This window comes from Vigna umbellata, chromosome 3 (assembly GCF_029865625.1).
Source record: "Vigna umbellata cultivar VRB3 chromosome 3, Vumbellata_1.0, whole genome shotgun sequence".
Taxonomy (NCBI): Eukaryota; Viridiplantae; Streptophyta; class Magnoliopsida; order Fabales; family Fabaceae; genus Vigna; species Vigna umbellata.
In genome coordinates, this window is record NC_142167.1 from 34,652,914 (window position 1) to 34,672,012 (window position 19,099).

General features: G+C 32.4%; 1 pseudogene; it reads right to left on the reverse strand.

The window, feature by feature from the left end:
* Nucleotides 1-13,110: 13,110 nt before the first annotated feature.
* LOC124842880 (putative disease resistance RPP13-like protein 1) lies at nucleotides 13,111-16,803 on the reverse strand (annotated as a pseudogene).
* Nucleotides 16,804-19,099: the final 2,296 nt, after the last annotated feature.

A 19,099-nucleotide genomic window follows, 5' to 3' on the forward strand; every position in this document is an offset into this window, starting at 1 on the left:
TTAATTTTGTTGTTGTTACTATATTCAATTATGTAAAGAAAATGAGTTTTTCTGTCAATCATACTTTGTTATGTCCGAATTAACAAAAAAAATAGATAACTATTAAAACTTGACCAAAGTTACATATTCTTAAAAATTAAAGAATCTAAATATTACAAAACATATAAATAAGAGACTAAAATTATGGAAAAGAGATTGAATATGTAAATTGTGGATTTTACAAAAAAAAAAAAACTAGAAAAAAATTATAATTAAGTAAAAAAAATATTAGAAAATTAGAAAATATATGTACAAAATAAAATACACAAAGTAAATTATAGATAAGTTAATTTTAACTTAAGTAAAAACTCAAGTGATCTTCTATCTTTTTTATTAGAGAAATTTATCCAAATATATTCTAATTCTTTTATAATTTGGTTTCATAAAACTAAAATCAATTTTTATTTAGTGGATTAAATCAACATTGCGATCTTAGTTCTGAGTTATATTTTAGCTTCAAAGAGATTAATTAATTAACTACTAACTTAATTTATTTTGTAATTATTGTAAATTAGTTATTGATTTTATTAGTAGTTAATTTTAAACTTAAATAATTCAATTTAGTAAAAGAAACCTCCAACCTAAAAACTAAAATGGATTTCAGAACTATATTAAAACAAGAAAAAATTAAAATTATTTCACTTAAAAATTTGAATTAAAATAATATGTATATTCGAGTGACGTTGACTTAATATTAAACTCCCTAATGCTTTATCTATTTCAAGTATTGGAGGAGTATATTACTAATGAATGTCTAACTTAACAAAACTGGTAATAAAGATATATTCAAATAAATTTGAATGACATTTTACACTTTAAAAGTAAATAGATTTTTATAAACTAAAAATTAATATTTATAAGAGATTGTATTTATAGATTAAAAAAATTAACTTGTATAAATTTGAGTTTGTAAAAGATTGCTTTATTTGCTTTATTTTTTTTAATGGTCTTTAAGAAAATTTTTGTTCAAATGTGTTTTTATAAAAGTAAAAATGTCACACGTATCTTTTATTTTAGAAAGGATATTTTAAATAAAAAATTTCCTCAAATATTTTTTCAGGTTTAGTTATTTATTTAGTTTCCAATTTGGATGGATAGTTCTGAACTAGTTTTCTCTTAACTTTTTATTTCAATTATGTTTCAAAATTCATTAAAATATTTTAATCGTGTCCTTTCTAATAGATTTTCGATCATAGTGTTAATAGAGTGATGATGTAATAAAGTATGACGGATACATGTAAAAGGTTTTAAAATTATAGTGCAATTGCAATAGTTTGTGTCTACTTTATCTCTTTTAAGGTTAGGGGTTTGTTTTTCCTAATGAATGGGTCTAATCGATTGTCCTTAATGGAGATGGGCAGTGCACATGTAGACGTCACCAATGACCAATCGAAGACATCTTCGCCACCATCATTCACAGCTTAGAGTGTTGTTGGTATCGCTAGTGAAATGTGTGGGCATAACTTTCTCCACTCTCCAAATCGCATGGCTCACCATTGGTTTGCTTTCTCCAATGAACCTTGTAGAGACATCATCACGATGTTTGAAGTACCTGAAAAACACAAGAAGGGAGAGTTGAATAGTGTTAATGAAAAACTTTTGGCAATCCTTCTCATATAACTCTTTATCGAGCTCTTGAAATCTTCTTTTAAATAATTGTAGGCTCGACTTAATAGGATTTCGCAATAACTACTTTCAGCATGCTATTCAGATTATATATACTAAAACTATTAAGAACTTCCTTTGTGAAATAAATCGTTTAACTTGGAAGATTCTTGTGTTTGGAAATAAAGCGCAACAACAAGTTTTCATAAAAAAAGTTTCATTTAGGTAAGACAATAGATAATTGCACAAGAGATTTTATACTAGTTCGCTTCAATTGAGTAACATCCAGTCTCCTCCGTAGAGGGTTCAACTAATGAGTATTAGCACCACTCTTGTCAAAGTAGGCATGCTTTTTCAGTTCTTTGCTTGAAGTAAGTTGTACGATATTTTTAGACTTTGTTTCAAGTGAAGAACATTTTGTGAATATCTCCTTCTCTCTAACGTCCACTTTTTGATATTTGATGTAGCACTATGGATGCGTGTAGAATAGCTTATCAGCAAAATTAGAGTAAATTGTACATGCATCAGATACGTCTTTTCTTATCACTTTTGTTGTTTTTGACTGTTGAGCATTTAATGTCATTTAATGGTTGCTCAGAACAACAAAATGCTTTTGATTTACTATCGTTAGGTAACATTTTACAATTAAGTTATTTTCTTTAAAGATATTAAGGGTAGATATCTACTTCATCATAAGATGAGGTACTTGTTAAGCTCGTGACATCTTTAGTAAAGTAAATGCTTTTTTAACTTTGTCTCTTTTTAGATAGATAACGTTTAGCTTGCTTAAGCTTTCTTACACATTTTAATAATTAAGTTTTTTAGTATATTTTGTCATAGACATTGTCTCGACCTATTTTGTTTTCGAGAGAAGCTGAATTCTTATTTCTGGTACTATAATTATTAAGTGTTTAACTCAATCTCTCTTGAACTCTTTATGCAGAACATCGTTTAGCCATGTGTCTAGGTGTTTTAGCCTAAATGTTTTTCTATTTCCTAAGACCTAAGTGTTTTCCTATGTTTTTCTATGCTTGGAGATTCTGGTTTTAGGTTGTTTTTGTTTGGGGTTTAGGCTCCAAAATCTTGTGTTTTCACTTTAAGTTATTTTCTGATTATCAACCTTGTTTTAATGTTATTTAATTAAACTTCAAAACATAAAAGTTTTTTGGTGAAAACAGAAATATCCACTTAAAACTCGCTAGGATAGGCTCTAACCATGACTCTGATACTATATTAGAAGGTGGGTTAAAGACTAACTCAACCTCACAAAACCGACTTGTAAGATGAGGTTTGCATCTCACTTATATATTATAAATTGGTCTTATGTCTAGTCGATGTGAGACTTCTAAGAGTGATTGAAGGAAAAAAAGCTAGTGGTGAGGTTGAGAAGAAGGAACGCTAGGGGCTATGATGGGGAACTGGTGGGAAGATGTGTAACGTTGATGGCTTGAAAGATGAATCTGTGATGTGATAAAGGAAATTAATGGACATGATGTTATTGTAGAGATGGAAGGTGAATGGGCATGAGGTTCTCGAAAACATTTTGGAGAGGGAAGGTGTTATAATTGTGATGGTGAGTGAAAGAAGAGAGAGGATTTTTGGTGTGGGTGGGTCTTATAGGTCTTTCACCCACATTTTTTAAATAATTTTATCAAACAAAATTCTACCTCAGAAAAAAAAACATGTGCCACATCTACATTACTTGTCTAATAAGCATGTCTAATCATGCAGTCCATAATGATTTTAACAATATCAATAAAAAAGACTTAATTGTAGCGTTTTAACAAATTTTGAGACGTATTTGAAACAAAAATGCTAAGCTTGAGATCAAAGTTAAAAGAATTCAACTCCATGGTCCTTCATAAACATTTTAAAGATGTTGTTCTCATAACTTTTTCTAACTCTTTTATAATTTTAATTTTACAAAAGTATTGCAAATTAATGTTTACTCTTTTTTTTTTCATTTATGGATGAACAAAGTTTATTTAGTGTTCAAATACTTCACATGTAAAATTGAAATGAAATAAGCTCATGGATACCTCATTAAATAAATAAATTGAAATAAAATATCACTAATTAAAATAAATAACAAAATAAATATAAATGAGGAATATAAAAATATTAGTATTTTTATATGTGCTTCATTTACCTCAAAATAATTTGTCTAAATAAAACTCTACTTCTTAATAAATTGAATAATTTTTCCAAACGACTTTAACATTTTGATCGATAGAAATTGTTTTTAATGAGATAGAAATAAAAATGAAGAAGAATGAGAAAGAAAGATTGATTGATGTAACTCCAAAACTCTCTTGTATTACTTTTCCTTTTCCATTATATAGAAAATTTATATTAGTATTATATTACTATTTTTTTCTTATAGATTCACACGTAGGTAATAGTAAAACCATCATTCATTATTTTTTAAATATTTTAATATATAATATTGAAGTCATCATTCACTATTTAAATATAGTATTTCACATTTGACAACTTGGGAGAAAACTTTTTGACGTTTTAAAAGAATTGTTCCTTATTCCAAATTCGAAAATGATATTTCTTATTATAGACCCCTAATTGTAAATCTGAACGGTCAGAGTGAAAAATATGTACAATGTTGAGTTAGATCTAACAGTTAACAAAGTTAGAATTGAATTGTTTCTAAAGTAATTTAAAACAGAACATAGGTGACTCTAGTTCAAACTATGTAAAGTGTTTTTCTAACCACCAACTTTTAAATGGAAATCTCGACGTTCAAAATAAAATACTATATCTTATGAACTTGAGATAAAAATTTCATCTTGATCTAACCGTTAACAAAACACGAATAACATTTCTCAATTTACTTTTAAAAGTACATTTAAATAAAAAATTTAAATATAATTAAGTCATAAAACAAATGATGTATACATAAAATATTATTTATATTTTAATGTCTTAATGTTATAGTTATAAATTATTTATCTTATAAGATAACAATTATTTATATAATATAATTAAGTTCATTCGTAAGAAAAATATTTATTTTATTCAAGTATTCTTCAAAAGTTAAATTTTTTTTATATTAAATATTTAATATAAAATTTAAGTATAATTAATAATCAATATGAAAATATATAAAATTATAATCGTAATTAAATATTATAAATATCATATAATTAGTTATTTTATTTTATATTTATGTTCAATTTATTTGTGTATTTACTATTATATAGACAATATATATATATATATATATATATATATATATATATATATTGATTTAATAAATGTTTTATTTTTTATGTAATATAACTAATAATATACTATAAAAATGTATTATTATAAATGTGTAGAGAATATAGTTTTATATCATAGTACGTGGTCAAGATTGAATGAAAGACGTGTCAAATCATATATTTATTATATGTAAAACAGGTGTGGAATTGATAATCTAGATGTGACATATAATAATATTTATTTTCTTACTTTTATTATCTTTAACGTGTTGATTTTGTGCTTATTAGGAGGATATCGAAATAAGGCTCTTATTTCCTACCTTCTATAATTACTAGTAGATTTCATAAATTTTAAAATCATTATTCTCTCCTTCATGTTATATTTCAATTATGATTTCGAGATTATGTATTCTGAAAATCTTTTGAAACAAATTTTCAAAATAAGATTTTTGAAGTAAATTTTCTGAAAATGATTTATAGAATAAACTTCCAAAATATGATATTTTTTGGATTAAGTTTTTTAGAATAAGTTTTCTAGATTTATTAAATGCTTTATATAACAATTTTTGGAACAAAATTTTCAAAATATATTGGATATTTTCTTAAACGAGTTTTCTATCGAAATTAATGTTTCATTCTTTTTCATTTTCTCATTCTTTAGAGTATAACAAAGAAAGATTCATTAGCGACAATGGTGGTAACAAAACTTAAATATTCATTTGGTTTTTATTTTTGTTGATTTTATTTAAGTGGAACTTCTTTTTTTTGATATTCATTGTGATGGTTCCAATTTTGATAATATATGTTCAATATGATCTTTTTCATGATGTCCTCTAAATTGTTAATGGTAGATTGTACATGTTGATAGTGTTTGAATGAAGTGTTCAATTTTTTCTTGTGTTGTCATGCCAACACAGTGTGAGTTGCTTACGTGCTTGACGAGACCGATTCAATAGAGGCCATGACAAGATTATTGGTAGCAAGCTCGGCCAACCGAAGCTCGGCCAGACAAGCTCAACCACAAGAACTTAACCACAAGAACTTAGTCACATGAGCTTGGTCACATGAGCTCGACCATAAGAGCTTGGTCGTCATGCACAATGTGAGTTGAAATTAATTTAATTAATCATGTTTGAATAAAAGTATATGTGTGGGGTTCACAACTTAAGGTTTAGAACGCTCATGAAAATCACATGGAGGTTGTTCAATTGAGCTCGTGTGACTGAGCTTCGATTGACCGAGCTTGCTACTCGTCATGGTCTGTTGAACTAGTCTCGTCAGTCGAGTAAGTAATTGTGCAGGATAGGTCATCTAAGCAGCAATCGAACAACTCATTCAAACATTGCTAAAATGTATAGTTTGTTGTTAACAATTTAAACGTCGTCATGAAAAATGACCAAATTAAACAAATTACCAAAAGTTGAACCACAATGAACACCCACAAAAAATGAATCTCACTTTGAATAAAGTCGAAGAAAATAGGAACCATAAGAATATTTAAGCCTAAAATGTTCTGGATTTTTTTCTCCTATCCTAGGCTTTTCTATAATGCTCTAAAATTTGCATTACATTTTAATAATTCTATCTTACACTTTTCTATATTGTTCTAGAATTTGCATTATACTTTAATAATTCTCAAGGGGGTAGAGTCATAAAATGACATGAGTGCATGAAAAGAAAATCTATGAATTGTATAAATAATCTTTTTGATGATTTCATACCCAAAGTAACAAAAATTAGAGCTTAAGTGTTGGTTAAAAATGAATTTGCTGAGGGCACAACAAATTCAAAAGAAGTATGTTGAAAAGAAAAGACAGGATGTGCAATTTGAAGTAAGTGATTGGGTGTTGGTTAAGTTGCAACCACATTAAATACATTCTTTGGCTCTAAGGAAGAATAAAAACTTGGTTTGAGATTTTGGCCCCTTTGAAGTTATGGAGAAAGTAGGGAAGGTTGCTTATATATTAAAGCCTTCGAATTTAGCTAGAATTCATCTAGTATCCCATGAATTGACGTTTCCACCACAAACCCTTCAAATACCTCTCATGTAGATTTTTAAATCAACATTACAACAATCATAATGAGATGCCAACCATTAAGTCTCAAACCACAATCGCCCATATTGATTAAACTATAATTGTATTGTATGTGGCCAAAGACTCTTTGACCTTATAACTATGACCTTAAGATGATTGACTAACTAAACATAACCAAGATACCTCATATTAGATACCTAATATTGAATAACTTGTGGCCAGAAGAGGTCAAGTTGCCTAGCGAAAACTGAGTACTACACACCAAAGGAGTAAGATGAATATGATTATATAGAGAATACGGATGGTTGAATGTCAGGTATTGTGTTCCCTATAACAAAAGATTACATGTCATTCGTTGATGGACGAGCTCCTCACTAAAGCCAAGTACCGCCTACCGGTACCTATCCCTACTTGCCGAGCACATCAATACACTTCATAACTTAGTCAAAGCTGTCTGCATATTGTTATAGGTAAAATTGCTATTAGGCTAATGGGTCAATGAGCCTCCTGTAATCTAGGTCCATCCAGGTAAGGGCCCAAGGTTAGTAAAATACTTCTATAATGCCCATAATTCAGGTCCATCTAGGTAGGGGCCCATGGTTAGTAAAATACTCTTATAAATATTACTTTAATCGATTTTTGACGTCACATTTTCACATTAGTCATATTTTGATTAGAATCTCTGACCCAAAGTATTGACTTGAGCATCATAGAATAATATGCAAGACCCTACCCATTCATTCTCTAGAAGGCGAGTACCAGAAGGGCGAAGAGGTTTGGCGGATGAGTATATGACACATTCATGGAGTGGGAGAAGACTCTTTCCAAGGTATATTCGACTGTATAAGTACAATTGGGACCCACCGTGGGACCAAGAAGTATGATGTAAAGGAGTTCAGTGTTTGAAGAAGAGTAGCTCAAGCATGGTTTCCAAAAGGAGTAGAGTTGCTGAAGAGTTGGGCCCTTCTATGGTCAGCATAGCTGCAATCCTTGAGGCCCAAGTAAGGATGCAACAAGAGTTCACAGATTTCAAAAAAGAGAAGTGTTGAAAAGATTGACACGTTGAGGGAAGAGAACACTAGACTAAGAAGGAAGATTGAGGTTAACATTATGGCCAAGAAAGGCAAGGAGAAGGAAAACGAGAAGGAGATTGTTGATAATATAGCCTTAGTACTGAGAACTCATTATACCTGCAGTGCCTGCTGGAATGAAGAAAAGAGTGAGTGTCATCCTGTCTCGAGGTCTTACCATTCTTTGTTTGGTAGGGGGTGAGAGGCACCGTCATCCATTCATTGATGGCATTACTGATACCCCTCTTCCGAAGCACTGGAAGTTCCTAGCCCTGCACTGTTATGATGGTACCACAGATCCAAACGAACACATCTTTGTTTATGTTACCTAGGTCATCTTGTATTTCACCAACAATGTCGTCATGCGCAAGGCCTTTCCCACAACTCTTAAGGAGACAACCCTAGAGTGGTGGACCGCTCTCCCTCCTTACTCCATTAACTACTTCGATACCTTAATGAATATTTTCAATATCCAGTTTGCCACAACCTGTCGTCATGACCTCACCTCGCCAGCTCTCCTAAACATCAAGCAAAAAGAATGATGAATTGCTACAAGCCTTTATTGAGAGCTTCAACAAAGTTGCATTGAGAAGAGAATAGGTACATTGAATCTAGATCTTGACGTATGAAATTAATGATAAATTAAGGTAATTAGGAAACTAGAATTATTAACGTGAACAATTAGGAAATTAAGATAAAATATTCTAGAAACGAGAGGCACCAAGTTCAGGGTTACGATGGTGTGATCTTAATATTTGGTTAAGTTAGAGACCTAGCACCTTGAAGAAACAACATACCAATGAGTGAGTTGTGAGTTTTAGTAAAATTTTTGTTTTTTTTTAAGTGAGGGAGCAAGGAACATTTGTTGTGGTGTTGGAAACGTAATGGAGCTAAAGAATATTTCTAGAAGAGAGGCAAGAGAAGGTGTAAGACTTTATGTTTTTTGTTTCATGTGAACCCCTTATTTTTCATGTGGGTGTTCAAATTTACTTTCTCTTGATGGTTACAGTTCTCTCAGGGTTTCGACATGAATTTTTGGTATAGAGTACACCATTTGTATATTTCACGTTTTTTGGTTATATGCTAAGTGTGTTGATTTGTTCCCTTTTTAAATTGTCATGCTAAGATATGGTGCAGGTTGTACCTAGGAACCTAGGTAAGTGTTAAACTGTTATAAACATTGCCATAATATATTATGCTATGTCGGGTTGTATGAATTGTTGCTATAGTGTACTATTGCGGTACCAATCTTTTTTCATATGATGTTGGGGGTTGTGTAGTATGTCTTCATATTGTGCCTAGTGTTTGTAGGTTTTTTCATGTTGTTTCAAAGTTTGGTCGGGTTGTTATATGTTGTCATGATGATTCTCGGGTTATGTCATGCTGTTTTAATTGCTTATACATAATTATGGATTGTTAAACTTGAGTTACCATGTTGTTTTTATACTCGTTGGGTTGGTTAAATGTGTTGCCATGATGTTTAAGGTTAGTGCCATGTTGTTTTAATTATTATGGTGATGTTTTAAGAAGCAAGTGTCGAGTTGCTTAATATGTTGCCAAGTTGTTTAGGGATTTACATAGTGCATTTTATGTTGTCATGTTACCTTATTGCTTGCCTTGATGTTTGGGTGTGTTTCCGGATTGTTGCCATGTTGCTTGGGTTTGTTGCCATGCTTATTTTTGTTTGTTGGTTGGACTAGGTTGGTTAAGTTATGTTGGCAAAACTGGGTTGACGAAGCTATTTATGACCGCGTTGTTCTAGACCTCAATTTTGGGGTTCTAAAGCACAACCTATGTGTTCTAGAGGCCAGCATGGAGGTTTATGACCTTGGTTGAGCTGTTTGTGATGGTTGACATGCTATTTGTGATGACTATCAAGGTCTTGGTGATGAATATTGAGTTCTGTATATGTCGACTAAGTTGTGTGATTGATTGTTGATGTTCTTTTTGGACTGTATTGTTGTGGAATGATTTGTTGTGATGATGGTTGGTGTGATGTGACTCGTTAGTCCCAATTTGTATTGGGATACGATTTTGTGGGTTGTCTTGTCTGTCTCAATTGGTATTGGGATACAAGTTTGATGAATATGTCTTCTTGTCGTACATTGTAAAGTCGAGGTTGTTTTTTTCGCTTGTGTGAGAGAGTGGAAATGAGTTCTCTTCACCTATGTAAGGCAGTGGAAGAGGAGAGGTTTGAATGCTGCACCTTTTTTCTTTTGAGGTAGTGGAGAAGGGAATAATATTTCACTCGTAGGTTTCCAGTTCATTATTGAGTATAATGCTCGATGTGTAACACATCAAAGTTTTTACTCGTAAGTCCTTGAGAAGTAGGGGAGACAAGGCCTTGCTATGACGGCAGGACGACACAAACTGTTTTGTTTCGGTAAATACATTTTGTACTGTAGGGTACGAGAGAATGACATATGGTTTAGTATCACTTGAAGGTGATACATTTTTTGTATGGTTTTAGATTTTATCACTTGGAGGTGATGTGAATCTTATGACATGTTTGTGATGTGAACTATATGCTTGTAACAAATGTTTGAGTAGAATGGGTGAGTATGATTATTGTATATTATCTGACTTTGTTCTGGTATCTCACCCTTGCTTGATTGTTTTGTGTTATGCAATGATTTTATAACTTGTATTGTTATGTGGGAACAAATATTATAGATGTTGCCGGTGTTGAGTAGAGTAAGGAAACGCGTGGAAAAATCTTATGGGGGAATTTCTAAAGGCATTTAAGAGAATGTTTATCTTTTATGTAATATAATGTTTTGGATTACTATTTTTGGTTTTAAATTTGGAATAAGGTGATTTTCAGCTTGGTTTGTTTTAGTATAGATAAATAATTAAAGATTTTATTAACTCACTTATTCACGATGGTATCAAAGTTTGAGATTTTCACTACCCTTTCCAATTGACGTGCAAATTATAATTATCCATTTAAATTTATTAAGAGCTTGTTTACCCTTAATTCCTTAGATAGGAAAAATTATCCATTGAATTCTAACCTCCAATTCCTTGGGCCACTTAAAAAATTTAATAAAATCGTGAAGAACAATTATTATCTCAATTGCAAACTAATTAGCTATGCCCAATTTCCACATTGTGACAACATCTAATCTATTCTATTTATAATCGCAAACAATCTCTAATTTCCCAATTGTGAAATTGCTTATATGATAGACATTAGAACATAAATAAAACACTAAGAGAATTAAAATTAACTAAACATCAAATGGAAAGGTTCAAAAATTATAATATAAAGTATTACATCAATCCTGTAACAAAAAGGAAAATTACTTCTGCATAAGGTAAAATTCACAAGAAACTAAAGGAAGAAGAAGTGTAGAATTCATTCCTTGCTCTGTGATCTCTATGCTGCCCTTCCTAATTGTCCAATCCCTCTTTTCCTCTAATTCCCCCTTTCCAGAGGAGTGGTTACTCTCTTCAAATAAGTGTCTTCAATTTCTATTTTTTTAAATCTTTTTAAATCCATGTAATATAAGAGGTTAGTAATTGCTTTGAAAATTTTCATTGTTGATAGAAAAAATCCACAATCTGCTTGTGCACTTCTCTGGTTTCAAGTTTGCGCTCCTAAAGTAAATTCACAAGTTGTGAAAAAAGTCCCAACTCAATTGTTGAACTTGCTGGTTTTCATTTTTTGTTTTTCTCAAGACAAATCCATGGATTGTGGAAACTTTCACAGCTCAGTTGTGAAAATCTCTGGTTTCAACTCTACCTTTTAGAGCAAAATCCACAGGTTGAGAAAACATTCACAGCTAAGTTATGATTTTAACACTTTAGAAACACAATCTACAAGAAAAAAAGATAATGCATGATAAAATCATTCAAGAAAAGATAGACTTGCAGGCAACAAGCCTCTCTTGAGGGGCACTATTAGCACTATATCTAGAGACTTTACAGGAGGAGGAGCGTAGTACCGCTTACCAGTACCTATCCCTTCTTCCCGAACACGTAAATATGCTTCGTAACTTAGCCAAAGCTACTGTACATTGTCATGGGTAAAATTTTCATGGCTGGCCGAACACATTAATACACTTCATAACTTAGCAAAAATTTCCTACATATCGTTATAGGTAAAATTGTCATTGGATCGCACATCGTCACAGGTAAAATTCCATTGGATGGTGCTCTTGAATTCTTTTATTCACGTCTCATATACACAACTTGCAATCTTTTACCTTAAATTTCATCCAGTTTCGTTTCTGCTCATGGAAAAGTCCATTGTTCAGTGTCATGCTGAGAATCCAGGGCCAGCTGAAGAGGCTGTTTTCTACTACCTCCAGGCATAAACACGGATAATGTAAACAAGAAAGCGATATTAGCACAGGGCTCTTCTGCTTCCATTTAAATCATTAACTTAAAAATCAAAACCCAACAAAAAGAATGAGCGGATCCATCAGCATACAAACTTTGTAGAGCTGCATGTTCAGATTTTTCCAATTAAATGGCGATGCTAAAGCTTCACAATGTCAACTGCCATGACAACAAGCTGCATGTTTAGATTAAAAATGTGAGATATTAAAAGGACAACTCTTAGATTTAACAGATAACAATAGCAAAAAGACAACTCTTAGAAACTGTTTGATTTGGAAAAGGAATTATACTATTGTCAATTAACAAATCATTCATTAAAACTCATCTCACCATTTCCTATAAAACTCGGTGTTTCTGTTGTTTTAGTAAATACCGATTAAGATTGAAATATTTGCAACTAAGAAAATTGTAATTGAAAAGGTAGAGAGATATTGTGGAGAATTAGCACCTAGAGACAGACTATTGGGAATTATACACATCTAACTTTCTTCTACTTCATCTTATTATCCAATAATCAATTCTTCAATATGAGCAATCTTTACCCAGTCTTGGCCTTTTGGCTTCTGACAACGCAGTTGGAGCAATGGGCAACCCCGAATTGCGAGAGAAGAGATGGATTTGGGTAGACCCTCCACCGGTAAACATTGAAGGTTGTGGCAGTGAAGAAGTGTGAGAGAAGAAAGGTGACAGAGACCCTTGTAGTTCAGCTTTTTAAGATTTGGGCAATCAAGGATTTGTAAAGAGATGAGAGAGCGTGGCAGCAAACCTTCATCGGGAAAACACTCCACATCCACCTTTTCAATGCACAACCGTTCAAGACTTGTGTTCCCATCAAAGCTCTCTCTCAAGGATGCCATAAGTTTTAAACTTGAAAGAGACACATATTTTACATTTCTTGGCAAACCTTCGTCTGAGAGCATCTCCACTTGTGGACAATCAATTATCCGCAGGTTCTTAAGAGATTGAAGCAGGATTTTCATGCGTTTTGGCAACAACTTCAAATTCTCAGCTCCTTCAATTGCAATTATTTCTAGACACGGCGCAGATAATCCTTCACTGGGGAATGATTCAAATTGAGGGCAATCGGTAATTGTCAGTTCGTTGAGATGATCATGAGCGTGCTCTTGTGAAATTCTTCGCAAGTTTTGGCACCTTCGCAATCGAAGTAAACGGAGCTTTGGAAAGAAATCTAGCGGAAAGATTGTAAGAGAGTCGCAGCCACCAACAATCTGTATTACTTCAAGGAAATCATTATGCGTAGAGGGAATACTCACAAGAGGACATGAATAAATATGCAAGATTTCAAGCGACGATGTGTTCATACTGTTTTCACTAATGATGAGCTCATCACAGGAATTAATAGTTAGTTGCTTTGAATGAAGAAGTTGGTCTGAGAGACCTTTCAGCTTAGGACATCTATCAATTGAAAGATGTTGAAGACGTGGAAAATAAGCAGTTTTACATTCCCATTCTTCCCATTCCTTCATGTTGTAGAATTCCAATATTTTCAACGACTTGAATGAAGAAGAGGTGCTCCCACAAAATTCAGCACCAATGCTCACTATTCCATCAAACCCTATAATCTGTAGAATCCTTAGAGATGACAAAAGTCCAAAGGGAGGCAAACATAGGCAATATTTACAGTCAGCCAACCATAAGGACACCAAATTTGATAATGAATTATCGAATACCCAACCTGGGAATTGTGTACCACCATAGTTATAGATTGAAAAATGCTCCAATTGTTTGGAAGGTTGTAGATTCTCAAGTACTTTCTTTTCTTTCCCTGGATCATCAGAGACATGATTCGAATTCCATTTTAACTCAAGTTCCACAAGGTGTTGATTTTTCAAATTTGCTTCTAATGCATCCAAAGGATTCACAATATTTTGCACCTCCTTAATTGTTAGCCTTCCATGATGATTGAGTTTGAGTCTTCCTAAAAGCCTAGTACTGAACTCACTATTTTTATCTACAAAACGTATTCAGTACTTGAAGATTCTTCAATTCTCCAAAATGCATTGGCATCTTTGTCACTTTTGTTCTTTTAAATTCCAGGCAACACAATTTGGTGAGTTTATGCAAATTTGAGGGTAATTCCTCCATATATACACAATAGTTCAACTTCAGTATTAGCAAGTTATAGAGCAAACATATTGAGTCAGGCAGTTTCTGTATCGAAGTACCCGTAAGGTCCAACGAATGAAGATGTTTAAGATCACCAACAGAATCTGGGACCTGTCTAAGTCCTGAACAACAAGACAAAGATAACACACGTACAAACTTAATCTTGGAGAAGAAATCGTGTAAAGAAATCTTGAACTGCCAAGCAGAACAGGTAAGGTTCCAAATATGCCTAATCGGAACAAATGAACGCAGTCTTTTAGCATCAGTTAAACTCTCAAAACCATCAAAATATCTTACATCATTGAATGCAAATGAAAAATGACGGGTTGTTTTGGGTATACAGTTTCCTTTATCAAATTTCAGCCTGAAACAGAAGTCTCCACAAACATATTTTGCCAAATCGTTCAGAAGGTCATGCATGACGAACCGCATTTCGGAGCTTGATTGAAGAAAGAAAGACCTCATTAATAAATCATCGAAATACTGTTCACCAATTTCTTGTACATTCTTGTTCGATTGAGAATGATGGAGAAAACCTTCAGCCATCCACAACAAAATTAATTCCGTCTTGTCAAATTCATAATCTTTTGGAAATAACGCACAATAAGCAAAGCACCTCTTGAGGTGAGAAGGAAGGTGCTGATAACTCAATAACAGAGCAGGGATAATTTCAACTTCTTTCGGTAAGTCCCATATGTCGCTTTCCAATACGCTTTTCCAATCTAAAATGGATGACTTTGTGCGGAGAAGACTTCCAATTGTTTTCAAAGCAAGAGGTAATCCTTTGCACTTCTCAACTATCCTTCTACCAATCTCCTTTTTCTCGTCATTCAATTCAAGATCATCATCTTTCAAAGCTTGTTTGTTAAAAACTTTCCAGCATTCATCCTCTTCTAATTGCTTTAGGTGATGCACTTTAGATCTCATGTTAGAAGCAACTTTCTCAACACGTGTTGTGACAAGAATTCTACTTCCTGGAGCCCCATAGCTAAGAGGAGTTCGCACAGCTTCCCATTCTTCTCGTCTTTCATTCCAAACATCATCCAAAACAAGAAGAAATTTCTTTCCAGATACGTTTCCTTTCAATCTTCCATGAACCATTTCTAGGTCTGCGCTATCATCTTTAGATTTAGTGATTGCCTCAAGAATTTTTTTTGTCACTGTGAAAACATCAAAATGATCGGAAACACACACCCAAGCTCTGATATCAAATTTAGCCTCCTCAATCTTTGGGTCATTGTATACATGTTGGGCGAGTGTGGTCTTACCCAGCCCACCCATTCCCACAATGGAAAGTATTGATGGATGGTTATGATCATCGGTTTCAGATGTGAGCCAATCAGAGATCTTTTCTTTGTCCGCATCTCTGCCATAAATAACACTTTCAACCACCAAAGAAGATGATGGCAATTTCTGTGACACTTTACTACCTGATCTATCATCAGAATAAGTACTCTCTTTCAAACCAAGAGCACCCTTTTGCTTTGCAAGATATTCTAGTTTTTCAAGGATTTCTTTCATCTCTGATTCAATTTTCTTGTTAAATGAACTGAAAGTAGAGGTGAAGAAATTTGATACCTTGTGAGTAAAGGTTTGAGGTTCGGATTCAGCTTCCACTTGGCATCTGGTGAGTTCATAATCTATTTCACCCAAGAGATCTTCTGCATCAAAGACAGTCTCTTTGACAGAAAAAAGCCATGCTTTAACGTTTGAATCAGTGAACTGCTTCTGTTCTGCATCTTGAGCAAGAGAATTGATGGAGTGCAGCATGATGTTCAAATTGCCGAGCAGCTTCTCATCAAGTTTTCTTCCACGAAAGAAGTCTACAAATTTAGGAGAAGCCAACTTGTCGAATGCAACCTGAAGAAAAGCAGAAAGAAGAGCACCACCAACAATTTCTGCTGCCATGGTATAGGAGTTGCAAAATGGTGAATGGAAGTGTGTAATTTGAGATGGAAGTTTACCACAGGGATTCCATGCAGGGATGCTATAATGAAAGTATGAAATCCTAATATGGAAAGAGGGTTGTGGGCCCCAGTGAAACAATAATTGTTGAGTCTTTTTGATCATAAAATGTTCACAGCTGTAATGCATGAATGGAAGTCTGACAATAAGAAATCAGTAGTGACATCTGACTTGGTATACATTATTTTGAAACCAATGTTTGGATATTCTCAGACTTAAAGGTGTAAAAGTAAGGAGACAAAAGCTGCTTCATCTCGTGACTGGTGTGAACCCTGTTGTCAATGAACAACATGCAAAGCTAAAGGAGATTCCTTTGATTCTGCAGAACGTAATTGTCTGTCTAAGACTCTTGTTGCATTACGTTCAACAGGAAATATGGGGCTACTGCCAGGTCTGAAATGTCCGCATCATGCCAGTTTTGACAAGGCAATTATGAGTCAATATGACGTTCATTGTATAATCTAAATCTTCCTATATTATATTTCTAATATAGAGAGTCAGTCTATTAAGGGAAGAATCCAAATTATAAAATATACAAAGGTGATATGTTTTTAGATAAAGTTTATTTTGAAATATATTCACTCAATTGGGTTTTACCAAAATTACATCGACTTGAATGTCGAAGTGTTTACAGATATTTCATGTCGAAGTAAGGATATCTCGGACAAAAAAGTCGAGACGTACCAGATCATGGTTTGTTGTTATTTTTATTGTATTGTTAATATATATTTTTTAATTTGGGTTTAATTTAATTTTTATCAAACTATGTAATCAATATTTTGAGTTTAATTACCCAATTAGGTTGATTAAGCTTTTAACTTTATTTGTTTTACGATCTTACAAATTAACTATATTGGTACAATAAATATGGTGTGAAAATTTTCAAAAAATAAAAATTAAGTCAACTTATGATAAAAATACAACATATTAAAAAATAAAAAGTACAAACAATCAAGTATTTTATATAAAGGAGGTTTTAATAGTCTTTTAGTATTTTTTTTAATCAACTTTATATTTGATATAAGAGTCTTGAGTATTTATTATGATTTTAATTTTAGTAATTTATGTTTAATATGGTTTTTTTTATAAGGTTTAAATTGTTAACGACAGAATGTAAATGTTGACAGGAAACGTTTGATGACGTCCTCTATGGATGTAAGGAAGTCCTTCCACACTTGTGTTGAAGTTGCACAGAGCTGATATAAGTGGATGGGAGCGAGATTTTCAAAAAATAAAAAATAAGTCAACCTATAAGAAAAGTACATTGTTTTAAAAAATAAATAGTAAAAACAATTAAACATTTCATATAAAGGAGGCTTACCTACTCCTTTGATATCTATTTTTATAGATTTCTCAGTGTGATCTCAATTTTAATAATTTATATTTAATTTGGTTTTCTTTATAACAATGTTTAAATTTTTAATATATATTGTATACATTGGTAGTATTTGAATGAATTGTTGGATTGTTGCTTAAGTGAACTGTCCTGCACACTGAGAATTACATACGTGACTAGCAAGACTAAACCAATAAACCACAAGAACACGAGCATAAGGGTGTCTCAATTTTTATACAAATCATGATTTACATTGAAGTCTTCTTATTAACCAAATTCATCCTAATAAGTGTGTATAGCAAAATGTTTAAAAGTAAAAAGAAGTCTTTACATATTCAAAGTGCAACTAAATTAAAAGTACGAATATCCTTTCCATATAAAAAAAATACATTCTCCTATTCATGATGATATGGAAGCATACCTGAATTTGCCATTCAGAGTCATGAAGTTGATGAGATTAGAAATGAGTAGTCATCTTGCAAATGTAGAGTACCTTATATTCCTTTTTGGGTTTCTCTTTTGATGGAAAAGAAGCAAAAAATATTGGAATGATGTTATGTCTCCACAAATGGGGTCATAACCCTTTTACGTAACTTCTAAAAGTTACATTTAGAATTGTAATATTTCTAATTTTGCCCTCATGAAATTAAAAATAGTGCTTATGGTATTTACACTATTTGCCTTTCATGACATACATGTCCTTAACCATAATTTTTATATTAATTAGATTACTTTCATATTTTTGGCTAATAAAATAATGTCCCAAAAAAGTATTTTCAAAACAACAGTAACTATCAATGTCTGTTTTCAAATCTTCATCATCCACATCTTCTATCTTAGATCACAAATACACCTCAGATTTATCAAAAGAAGGATTGTGGGAAGAGTAATAATGGCGTTTTTAGGAAGAAGACTCTACAGATCTGACGAGAAAGAGAAAAAAAACTCATACAAACGATTTTTAGTTGTGGTTGTATAGAAAGAGTGAATAGATATAATACCTTTATCAATGCAACTTGGTGACCAATGGGTAAAGGAGCTTGAACAATGGAAGAAAAAAAGATGAAAATGACAATAGGACGTGGCAGAAGCGAAAAGCTTTGTATCCAAAACTCTAATGACAAGCGACGACAGCTATGATGAAAACCATGATTTGCAAGGAAGAAGAAGAAAACAAGACAATGTCTAGAAGAGAAAAGAACAATGGAGGACATGAAGGAGGAAGAAAAATCCCAAGATGTTGCTACAAAAAAGGAGGTATGTTCCAAAACTAAAAAGGAATCTGATTTCCATATAAGTGCTTTTGACTTTATGGTATATTCAACAAAGGTTGAGAATGTGTTGATGAAGGTGACAACA